The sequence below is a fragment of the Euprymna scolopes genome, chromosome 16, assembly GCF_053919585.1.
Source record: "Euprymna scolopes isolate OS-2025 chromosome 16, ASM5391958v1, whole genome shotgun sequence".
NCBI classification, from domain to species: domain Eukaryota; kingdom Metazoa; phylum Mollusca; class Cephalopoda; order Sepiida; family Sepiolidae; genus Euprymna; species Euprymna scolopes.
Window position 1 is genome coordinate 136,994,832 of NC_136497.1, and position 13,568 is coordinate 137,008,399.

Sequence of the window (13,568 nt, forward strand, 5' to 3'; positions counted from 1 at the left end):
CTTTATCGTTATTTTCATGGCAAGTGCTCAACTGAGCTTCAATCTTTGGTCCCCCCCGCGCCAAACTTTTACAAAAACATTCGTCTAGCTGAAAACACTATCAATAATTCCCCCCACTCTTTATCTGTGCCTACACCTAAACGTAGATTCCATGAACAAAGTTTCTTTCTTAGAAGTGCACGCTTGTGGAACTGTCTTCCGTTTTCTTGCTTTCCAGCTGACTACAATCTAATTGTCTTCAAGTCCAACGTAAACAAGTACTTGATGATCCGTCCTACTTAAGTTAACAAATTTACCGAATTTCCATTACTAACGATTACTATATTGTCCAATTGACTACTGTACACTCTTAACCCTTATCCTCGAGTGATCTCTGCGCCTTGATAAGTGGTAATGCCTATATATATATATATATATATATATATATATATATATATATATATATATATTAAAAGTAACCTTACGGACGTGCATATTTCAAGGTTCTACCTCTCTTCAGTGTAGCTTGACTATTTCTCGGAATCGAACCCCGGACCTTAATATATAACAATCCGGTGTGTAATCCATTACGCTACGACGCCATAGAGAATTTCACCACTTTATTTTTATCGCTTCTAAACTTACGTAAACTTGTTGATTTTTAAACGATAATACGCGCCTTCACCTTGAAGATCTTGTTTCTTAGGAAATCGCCCATTTTTTTTTTCTTTATAGATGTGTAGATACTTTATTTTCACTTTCTTCTTGAATTTATTGAACCCTCTCACGTGAAACCATTTTTCCTTTTTACTCCATCTGTTTCATTGTTCTATACTTCATTTTCACGCTAGCATGTTCATTTTCATACTTAGTTGATTGAAATATTTTACAAGCTAAATTTCGGGTTCATGTTACTATACACATAGATTCAAAAAAGTGGTTAAAAAACAAAAAACAAATACATAACAAATAAATGTTATCAAATGCAAGATAAGTTACTCTTCTACCTATCTGGAAAAGTTTTTAGTGGTTCTACTCACTTTAAAATGTGTAATCGGTTCGAAAATCATATCGTGTGTATCGATATATTTTAAAAAGAAAAATGGCGGCATGCTTGCTGTTGAACACGGTAAGTTTGGGAAAATTAGTTCAACAAACAAATTATACAAAATACTGTAGGAAACCGAATATATGTCCGCCCATGTCATGGTAACATATATTGAGTGAGTTTTTAACAGTATTTTGTATAATTTTTTTGTTTAAACTCGTTTTCCCATACTTATCGTGTTCAACGGCGAGCACGCCGCCATTTGCATTTTTCAAATACATTTGATAAACACTGTTTTTCGAACCGAATAAACACGTTACATTAAATAAAAACACTAAAAAATTATCCAGTTAGGTAGAAAAGTGACTTACCTTGCTTTTGATTACATTTATTTGCTATATATTCGTTTTTTTTGACAACTTTTTCGAATCTGTATATAGTAAAACATACCGTAGATTTCTTTATGCATTTTGCTAACTTCTCCCCTCTGACGAGAACGATTACGGACTTTCACATCTATTTGTGTTTCCTTTCCGAATAATAAATATGTTTTAACTCTTACTTAAGTGTTCCTCAACATATTTTATTAAACCCATGTACTTGTGTGTGTGTGTGTGTGTGTGTGTGTGTGTGTGTGTGTATATACACGGGTTTCGAATCCTGAGTTCAGATGTGTCTAACTAAATGAAATCAGTTAAACAAATGAGGGCGAAACTCGAGTCTTGGACTTCCGGTTCGTTGACTGTCATGGCTCTTTTGGGCTGCGACCTTGTTTGGCTGTGGAATTTATTATATATATATATATATATATATATATATATATATATATATATATATATATATATGCATGTGTATGTGTTATATTTTACTCATATTCTTCCTAACCAAGGCAAGTTGCCGCTAAGACATAAGGAGCTACAATAAATTAAAGACCATGTCAATAGAAATACACTAAGGAGGAAGTTGAGCGTCAAGATGTCTGTTCACATTACATTTAAATTTCTGCATGGTAGTAGAGTCGCGGAAGCAGGGTAGAGGGAGAGAATTCCAGCAGTTCATGAAAAAAACCCTATTAAAGTGGACCTCAACAGTGAAGTACACTTACGACATTCACCCTAGACAAGCTGCTAAATTCACAATCCAGTTGCATGGTGTATCCCGGTTCAGAGAGATGACAACGTTAAATATTTGTCGTTCTAGCTGGAATGGGTTAACGTTCTTCTACATACAGAGCCGAAATGGTCACCATCTGGTACTGACCAGGCTAAACGTTGTTTAATTTCGGTGATTTAAGAAGAACTGAGGTGTAAACGTGATTAAGCTGTATATATGCAGTGAGGGGGTGGGATTTTGTTGCTTAGTCATTTGGCGAGAACAATAGCCTGAAATGGTGTGTGGTTACAATTTAGCACCAAATCAGTCTTGTGACCAAAATATTTGATTAAAAAAAAAAAGAAGCATTATCGCTAGCGCCATATACCAAGTAGGGAATTCCTTTGTACTTTTGGATTCTTCGGACAACTTTTCTCAACTTCAGTGTTATTTTTCGCAACGTTTCAGTCGATGTAACCTCCAACCTTCTTCAGGTGTATCTTACCGAACTCAGGAATCTTTTGTGAAATGCAATAAGAAAATGAAAATACCATTATTGCTGGCACCATATACGAACAACGGCTGTCCATGTTAGAATATACGCTATTTTAATTAATCCATACTATTTAGGCCATAATACTGATAATATTTGTGTAGCATAAGAAATTTAGACATGTTAAATTACAGGGGAAAGTGTGTGGGTGGTAAAAAAAAGTAAAGTATTATGGCTTTGCTAACCGGTGATAATCAAAACAAACACAATGATATATAATTAAAAAAAAAAAAGTAAAGTATTATGGCTTTGCTAACCGGTGATAATCAAAACAAACACAATGATATATAATTAAAAAAAAAAGTGTATTAACAAAAGTTTCTTACAGAAGTATACGTCAGGATTCTAGGGCCATAACTGCTATGAATCGCACTATTTACTTGCTTCTCATTGCAGGAGATGTGACATGATCGGGTGGTGGAGAAAGTCAGGCCAGCGCTCCTAAACCAAAAGCCCTTTTAGAAATGGCTTATGCAGCCTCGTCCAAATTTTCCGGAAGGGGCTAGATTAGGAGAATATGCAGGATGGAGTAAGATTCCATAACCAAATTCTTCTAAGTGATTTTTGGTCAGTAGTTCAACACAAGCATTATCATGATGGAAGATGACTCTCGTTTTGTTGACTTAATATGGTCGTCTCCTGACCAAAATGGGCGAGAATAATATAGAAAAATATGAACTATGCTTTAATGAAAGGAAATTTTATAAATTAATCATCGTGATATATTTACTAAGTAATAACAATACTTTTAAGTAATAACAATATGTTAAAATAATAACAATATGTTTAATTAATAACAATATGTTTAATTAATAACAATATGTTTAAGTAATAACAATATTTGAAGTAATAACAATATGTTTAAATAATAACATGTTTAAATAATAACAATATGTTTAATTAATAACAATATGTTTAAGTAATAACAATATTTTAAGTAATAAAAATATGTTTAAATAATAACATGTTTAAGTAATAACTATATGTTTAAGTAATAACAATACGTTTAAATAATAACAATTTGTTTAAGTAATAACAATACGTTTTCAATAATTACAGTACGTTTAAGTACTAACAATATGTTTAATTAATAACAATATTTTTAAGTAATAACAATATGTTTAAATAATAACAATACGTTTAATTAATAACAATATGTTTTAGCAATATATTTGAATAATAGCAATACGTTTGAATAATAGCGATATATTTACATAATAACAATACATTTAAGTAAAAACAATGTTTAATTAATAATATATTTAATTAATAACAATATGTTTAATTAATAAGAACATGCATAAAATAAATTCTAATCGTTTAAAATGCTTCTTTCTACAAACCAGCAAAATCTTTTGTGCCGACCTATTAGTATACAGTAGGGACTGCCAAACGATTGTGAAGATTGGACCGCATGTTTCTGTGACGTCAGATTTGTGTTAACTATACGAGCTATGGAAAAGCAGAAGCGACTTAATGATTTTTTAAAACCTTTGTTTATCTTCCTCAAACTGCAATTAATAATTAATCTTTGTTATAATTTTGTTAGGTTTTAAGATTTACACAGTTTAATGATTAATAATATTATAAACATTTGTATATCACATATGAAATACGGTTTTGTATATTAAATATGAAATACCGTTTTGGTTACCTACGGCATTCCATATTTTGTTCTGTAAAACGAGACATACAAAATATGAGGGGGGGAGCCTACAAAATGCTTAATATTTGTGCAATAATATTTTCAAATTGGTTTTAATCTGGCGATAAAATAACTGACAAGTGTTATGTTTATATTAAAACTTAATATTTAAAAAAGAAATTAAACACAATTAATTAAAAATCTATGTTGTAACGGAACATTTTGAAATAATGGAATTTTAATTGTTTTAATCTTTTAAAAATTAATTAATGTTTACGAAGTTTCTTTTTCTTGACAATTCAACTGATTATAGTATATATTAATTCGAAAAAAAAAACGCTATTTTAAAAAAACATAATAATATTAAGTTTATATCAATTTTTTTATTGCAACTTCAAGGTAATTTTTTGTTCAATATGTGTATTTAAATTAAAAAAAAAATATTTTTTACTTATTTGAACTCTTATGTTTCATAATAAATAGAAATTTCACTAGATTTAAATATATTTTGTTCGAATTTCGAAAAAATAAATATGGGGGGGGGAACACGCACTAAAAAATATTTCCCCTCGTATATTTTACGAAAACTGCATTTTACATGTAATTTCATTCTAAAATCGATAAGTATCGAAAATTTCACGAAAATCTGACCATTAGTTGATTTTTGCTAGATTTATTAAATACAGGTATGTTTTCACGTTCGGAATGTCTGTAGTGAACTACTACTATGATGCTGCTACGGTATGCTTCCCTTATTTCTCTTTTTCTTCCTACTCTTCTACTTTTCTCTTCCTTCCCTCTCTCAACGTCACCAGAGGTTTCAGCCAATCGGAATAGAGGACTGTCCTGGAGGGAGAAACAAAGAAGAAATCTGTCTCAGACATGCGGAAACGATAGAAGCATCAACACGGACCAGTTTCCCTGGGTAAAGACTTTTATCGAAGAAAATGTACCATCCTCTTTGTACCCCTAAATCTTGGAAACTTTTATAAAACATCATCAATCCTAAGGTCTCATCGCACTTAATTATAACCCGATGTTTTCTTTTCCACAACCGTTCTTTTTCAGCATTCTTGTTCTCTCTCTAATTTCGGAGGTTCCCCAAAAAGGGGACCGACCGAAATGGCGACCCTTTTTCACACGTCGTTAAAAGTTATGGCAACTGCCATATGTCTACTACATGAGAACGTTATTTTAAAGCGCCAATTATGTAAACATGATTTTCGTCTCGCAATTTCATTATTTTCGTTCGATGAAAAAACTTTTTAAAATTATTACTGGTTTATTTTGCCCTTCTTCTTTTAAATGGTACAAAAGTTATACTGATAATATTAATTTATAATAAAGTTACATCGTGTTACATATACGGGGGTGGGGTAATCCTGTGGTGACTTTTGGCAGTACCTAGTATACAGTAAGTAGTGTTTTTGTTTTTAGCTTTTTTTATTAATAGTTCACCACTTATCAATGCCAAAGGTCACTCGAGTAAGGGTTAATAAGACTTTCAATTGGATGATGGAACATTAGTTTTTTTTATGTGAATAGCTCCAGACAAAGTCTGAAGCCACTTAATGTAAGGCGCTATAAAGAATAAAAGATGATTATTGCAAAGAGAAGGAGAATAACGACAAAAGCAAGGCTACGAACAGGAGGAAAACAGTCAGCAGACAGAGAGTTCCACGAGCATGCAGTTTGTTGAAATTATTGCGTAAGAATTTTAAACTATGATTAATTTCTTATAGTGGCATGACAGATATTTGTTGAGATTGGACTTTAAAATGACAATGTTGTAATCTGTAGAGAAACATTCCCATAGCAACGTGTTCCACAACTTTGGTCAGTAATATTGTGTAATGACGAGCATTATCATGATGGAAGATGAGAACCTTTCTGTTGACTGATGAAGGTCAAGGGTAAGAGTTAATGTGACTTTCAATTGGATGATGGGACAGTACTTTTTTAATAGGAATCGACAAAGACAAAGCATGAAGCCATTTGATGTAAGGAGCTAAAAAAATGAAAGATGATTATGACAAAGACAGGAGATGCCTAGTGACCATAATATTGGAGAAAAAAAAAAAAACAACACAAACAAACAACACAAACAACAAAAAAACAACAAAAAACAAGACTATAACTGGGAGGAAAACGGGAGGATCGTAATTCTTTGAAAATATTATTAATTTCTCATATTGGCATAACAGATATTTGTTAACATTAGACTTTAAAACGACAATGTTGTAGTCTGTAAAGAAACACTCCTATAGCAACGTTCCACAGATGGGAAAATCTTGGAAATTCTGAAGAAAGATTTTGGAAGAAAGAAAAAGATCTCAAAGGCTTAACATTTAATAGCATAAAACATGTTCCATAAATATAAGGGCATTCCGATAAAATGCCATGATAGCACCAGCAGACCTGTACAATTCAGAGTGGTATAACAGCATCATCTAGTAAATGTATAAGCATCAGGATTTCCAAAAAGAAGGTGGGCTCCTTCTACCATGCTAGAAAACTATTCACACCCGCCAATATCCTGAATCTCTATAAAGCTGCCATTCACCCATGGGACCGGAAGTAGGTGGTAACATTCAATGCTACTAAGACTAAGCTTCTTTCCTTTAACAACTTTAAAGAAACCCTTCTCAACCACCGATTGCGATGACAAATAGCACTCTACTTGAGAGCCCATCTTTCAAACTCCTCGGTTTGACATTCACAAGCAACATGAATTGGAACAAATACATTAAGGATATTGCCAAGGCTGCTGCAAAGAAGGTGGGCTCCATCTACCGTGCTAGAAAATAGCTCACACTGGAGAGTATCTTATGTATTTAGAAAGACACAATTCGCCCATGTATGGAGTATTGTTGCCGCAACCGGGGTGCTGCATCTACCACTAGTCATCACTCTTAGACAAGGTACTAAAAAAGAGTCTCACATCTAATAGGTCCCACACTATCAACCAAGCTCTAACCTCTGTCCCATCACTGCAATGTTGCATCTCCGTGCTTCTTATACCAGTACAATAGAACCCTGCGATACGACATTAAAAATTAATTACAAAATACAGTACAGTATATAATACACATACATATAATCAAATAACATTATAAATAACGCTGTAAGGTGAGGCAAATGCCGTAACCAGGGTCTGGAAAAACATCGTATTCCATATTGTTACCTTAACAGCAAAATTTCTGGCCGAAACCCGATTACATCGATTTTTCCAAATCTCAGTACCCTGTATATCAAATTTCGAATCTGTAGACTAAAAATTGACAGAGTTATTGCGTAGGGAAATGTACACAGACAGACACACGGACACGTTCACTTTTATAGATATATAAATATGAACACATTATATAGACTAGCGGGGGGTAGGGGTGGAGCGCCCGGCTTTGCCCGGTCATAAAATACGCTTTAATATGATATTTTAATTTGTCCAGAGTTTGTATATATTATTAAAGAGTCGTGATTACAAAAGTAAACTAAAAAAAAAAAGTATTTGAGTGCCATCAGCTAGAATCGAAACCGAAAGCAAAACAGTAGCATTCAAAGATGGTGACGTTACCACTGCACCAAATTGACACGCTTATGAAATGATTAAAAATTAAAAATAAACTAAGATGAATGTACAAAATATGTAACCATTTTTCAATTTCGACCCCTTTTTGACCCTATTAAAAAATCCAATCATTTGAGGCCCCTAGCGCTGCTCTGCGACTTTTAATTTTGGAGGAGATAGAGTTTGAAAATATGGAGACAGACAGACATATAGTGGTGCTAATCTTATTCCTTTGAACTAGCATTTTTTTTTTTTTTTACACGGTGGTCACCACTTATCAAGGCCCGGAAGCCACTCAGGGATAAGGGTTATTGCAAGTACAGTACGTTAGTGTGGGGATTTAATAAAGTGTCTACTTAAGGGGGCGGTTCATCAGGAATTTTTTTACATTGGACTTGAAGACATCCAGGCTGTAGTCAGGTGGGAAGCAGGCAGACGGAACAGAGTTCCACACGCATGCAGTTCTAAGAAAGAAGCTTTGTTAATGGAATCTATATTTTGATTTAGGCAGAGATAAAGAGTGGGGAAAATTTTTCACAGTGGATTCAGCTAGATGAGTGTTTTTCGTGAAAGATTGGCGAGGGGGGGACCAGAGATTGGAGTTCAGACGAGCACCTGCCATGGAAATAATGATAAAGCAAAGATAGGCTTGCAACGTCCCTTCTGTGGGAGAGAGGTTGCAAAGAAGAGAAAAGGGCATCCCCCACTAAGCCACGAATCTATTTTGTACTCTGTCAAGGCAGGATAGGCTGTTTAGCAGCTCCTGCCAAGATATGGCAGCAGTATTCCATCCTTGGATGTACTTGGCTTTTATATAGATAGAGAATTGCATCAGTAGTGAGATATCTTCTGGAGCGGTAGCATGAGAATCGCTTGTGAATTTCATACTCCCATGAAACTCCCACTTTTGGAGGAAGCCACTTCAATACAGTTCAGTTCAGTACTTTAAAGAAAAAACAACAACACAACAAACCGTTTGTGAACACATAGATAAATACGATGAAAGAAATATCCATATCTACCTAGATTGCTTTGATAAATTGGCTCTATGCCAGAGTCTGCGAATACCTCTCGCAACGAGAACACACAACGACGTATTGATTTACCAAGTAACGTTAATAGACAATATAAAAACAGAAAACCGACATAAAATAATTCTTGACCAACTCCATTACAGCCATCAAGAGGAACAGTTACAGAATGCGTTTGAAATTATTGGCGTTGTTCGGAAGTCATTAACACAATAATATAAAATTACTACCGTTCATTTTTTTTTTTTTAATTTTCTTCCTTTGAAGATTATAACGCTGTGTATGGGGAAGCAAAATGAGCTGCCAACCGATGCACCCAAGTCATACGGATATATATTTTTTATTTTTGAAATCGCATCTTTATAATATATAAAAATCGAAAGATCATTAAAATATCATATTTAAGCGTACTTTACGACCAGTCTATGCCGGGCGTCCCTGCTAGCTTAGATTTTGCAGTTTTAACAAAAGAGCTACAATAATATCCGAGCGTCTCCATTTACGGTGAACATCTACAGAATGCAACATCAATATATTACACATGAATGAGTCCGTTGTGGAATTTTCACCGGTCCCACTAATAGTGTATTATTGCTATTAAGTGGCACAGCTTTTGGTAAAAGTAAACAATACAATAGATAATGTGTTTAAATACTGCGTTGCACGGCATAAAGAAGTTTAATATCTTTTTATAATATTGTTTACAAGAAAAAATTCTGGCGTTATCCTGGAGTCATAAAAATATTATATTACTACCAGGGTTGCGTAGTCGGAGTCGGAGTCGGAGGGAGTCGGAGGTTTTAGCTGGAGTCGGAGTCGGAGTCGGATTTCTAAATGTACTAGGAGTCAGAGTCGGAGTTGGAGTCGGAATTTTTTATCCGACTCCGACTCCTTAAGCCTCCCCCCCCCAATTTTTTTTTAATGGTTTTCCTGTTTGGTTTTACCAGTTGCACAATTTAGCAGTTTTTATAATGTCTTATTCTTATTTTTTGAGATATATCATATTTTGTACTGTCCTGCAATGCTTCTACTTCATCAAGATATTTTGGTTTATCGGATCACTGCAAATCTTGTCTGGCCAGCTTTTTTCGCTTTGGTTGTGACGTCACACATGATCAATGAAAAGTCTGTCTTTGAGTGTGATCACTGTGGATAACAATCAGATTGTAATCCGAAAGTTATCCAGTTCCTGAATGGAATTTGGCAATTTGATTAGTCCAGGATCGATCCGGAATTACAATCTTATCCAAAAAAAAAAAAAAAAAAAAAAAATAGGTATAAATCAATTTGTGTTGCCACCATGTGACAACATTGTATATGATTAACTAATCTAAACAAAAATAGCTGATTATCGCTGAAATAGTGCATCCCAGTGATTTTTCTTTTCCTTCATTTTCGGTAGTTTATCACATTTTCCGTTAATAGAAATATGCTAGATTTTTGTTTTTGTTTTTGTTTTTCTTAGAAATAAGTTTTAACATTTAAACATTTCCGTTCTCTTATTCTTTATTCTGCATCATGTTCGCTTTTTTTTTTTTTTTTTTTTGTTTTTCCGATTTAAAAAAGTTATATTTAAACAGGGTTATTATGTTCGCATATTCTTTATTTTCCATTTTGTTTGGATTTACCCCCCCCCCACCTCTAAACACCCGGGAAGCGCTGGGTACCCTCGCTAGTTAGACATAATTCTATGTTATTTATTAGTAAAAATGAATGCCTGAAAATTTTCTGACTTCAATAAATAGCTGATGTTTATAGCCTCAGCGCAGTCAACATAAAAGATCAGAATTTAAATATTTGATTTTTTTGTAGTTTAGGGTGTTATCGTTTAGAAAAACATGACAATGTTAGAAAATATCGGATTCAAAATTCTTTAATTTTGGACCACTTTCCATGCAATGAGCCGAATATACAACTTTCCCGAGTCTAGGCAAGTTGATTTAAAATCGACCTACCCTAATACTGGTATGTGGAAGAATCTCAAAAAACCCTACATATGTATTTATTTACGTTTTTATAGGTTTACAGAAATTGATTACTGAAATAAAGCAAACAATTTTTACATTTTGAATTAAACATCTTTTTTTTTTTTACAGATTTACAGAAATATATAATTTTAAAAATTAGTTACAAAACTTGATGCACCCACAAGATGGCTTCAAAACGTAAATCTGCCGTATTTGACCATTTTAACTTAACCAGTGATTTCAAGCATTATGTATGTCAGTGCATAACAACCCGAGACGATGAAGAAACAACTTGTGGTGTTGATATTAGTGCTTCTGGTGGTGGTACTATCAAAGGCCATGCTCCTACTCGTGCTTCTAACTTAAAAAGACATTTGGAGCGCTGCCATCCTAGCATCTTTAAACTTGTTCAACAGAAAGACAAAGGCTCATCTAATACACCAACCACATCAAAATCTAAAACTTTGATTACTGAAAAGAACCCTACCACAGCATCTCTTACAATTTGTTTTGTTAGTAATAAAGTGACAATCTCAATGGCTCCAGCTGAATTAAAAAGGAACATCGTTAAGATTATTGTTCTCAACAGCATTCCCTTGAGATTCTTTTCTCGGCCTGAAGTGCTAGCACCGATTGGTGAAGTGGCACGAAAATTAGGAGTGGCTCTAAACAGAGATTCCATAAAGAAATTAATTATTGGTGAATATGAGAGCCAAAAAAAAAAAACAGCTAAAGAGAAAACTAAGCAATAAGTTTGTATACTTGAAAATGGATGCATGCACACACCATCGTGTTAATTATTTTGCTGTTTATGTTAGGTATGTGGATTAAGGGAAAAATATGACTAAAACCTTGGCCATTAAAGACACTGAAGCCCAACATTCCAGTAACTTCTTAAAGCAATTGGTAAAAGAAGTGTTGCAAGACTTTGGCATTCAGAAAGACCATGTATTATGCATTGTCACAGATAATGCGTCTAACATGCTGAGTATGGTAAAAAAAACTGAATGAAAGAGAAGATTCTAGTATTACAGAAGAATGTGCAGCAGAAATTCAGGAAGAACAGCCAATTGACTGTGATGACTTAACAGAGAAGCAAGAGGATTTTTAATTTCTTTGAAGGGTTTGAGGAGGCACCAAATTCATTGGATGCATTTGGTGATGTAGCAGCCTGCATTTCAGAAATTGAACACCAGCGTTGCTGTGTTCATACACACCAACTTGCAGTAAACGATGCTCTTAAAGAGTATCATTCCAGTTATCTGATAGCAAAAGTCAGAAGAGTTGCTATTTCAGCAAGAACTCCGAAGATTGATGCCATTCTTAAAGGAAGAGCTGGAAAAGGAGCCATATTAGACCAAGTAACTCGCTGGGGTAGTACTTACAACATGGTAAAACGGCTTGTTGAATTGAAGCCTATTCTTATCGATATGGCAAACCCAGATGTCAGTTTTTCAGAAGCACAATGGATTCAACTTGAAGAACTGGAAGACCTTCTTAAGCTTCCTTTTCAAGTGACAAAAAAGCTTCAAGAAGAGGACCTCACTCCAGGAATGTTCTTGAAAGAATGGAAAACGTTAGAACATTCCTTATCCAGGCGTGGTGCTTTGCTAGCAAGAATAATGTACGAGTCAATGCATCAAAGAGAAATACAACTGCTTCATAATAAAATCCTACTGGCTGGAGTATATGTAGACCCAATGAATAGAGTGTTGTTATCTGACACTCAGAAAGATAAAGCGAAATCGGCACTTTGTGATCTTGCTGTGAGGATTTCAGGCTTACATTCAAAGGCATCTACTGAAGATCCAGACACTATTTCAACCACAGACTACGAGGGAACCTGCGATGAAGAAGATTTTGAAAAACTTTTGGATCAAGAAGATCATAAAGCAAGGTCAAAGCGGCGTAAGCTACAGGAAACAGCTAAAACGCTATCTTCAGTGAATAAAACCATAGCAAGTTTCAAGCTAGACTTTCATGCTGCATTACAGCAAGTAGAACAACTAGATAGAAAGTCTAAGTTAAATGTTCATGAAGCTATAAAGCAGTACCCTGCGATAGTGAAAGAATCTGCAATGTTGGCAGCAGCACTTCCTCCAACACAAGTGAGTGTCGAACGTTTGTTTTCAGCGCTAAGGCTAGTCAGGACAGACCAAAGGGCTGCAATGAAAGAGAAGCTCACTGAAGTCATCTTGCTTTTGAGAGTAAATTATTAAATTCTTATTTGCAACTTTCAATTCTATAATTATAAATAAAGTCTATTTTTTATGTTTACAAATAAGACATTTTTATAGATTGATTTTTTTCCTAATATTGTGATAGAAGATTTATGAGAATGGACAAATGCAATAACATATGAGTTTTTTCGGGAGAGGGTACAAAGGAAAAAAAAATATATAGCTTGAAGTGCAACTCTGCTATTATAGATTTGAATATGCTGATAGGATGGTTAATGATCATGAGCATAAATAATACCATTGTGTGTATATATATATATATATATATATATATATATATATATATATATATATATATATATATATATGAGGCCTGGCTTTGACAGGCACACCCTGCCGCATATCCCGCACGAGTACGCGGGGTCAAGATCAAAGTCCTCTGTATCCTCTCGCTTTCGTAAGGCTCGCTTTATAGTGGCGTGCTCAACTCTCAAAACCTCAAAAT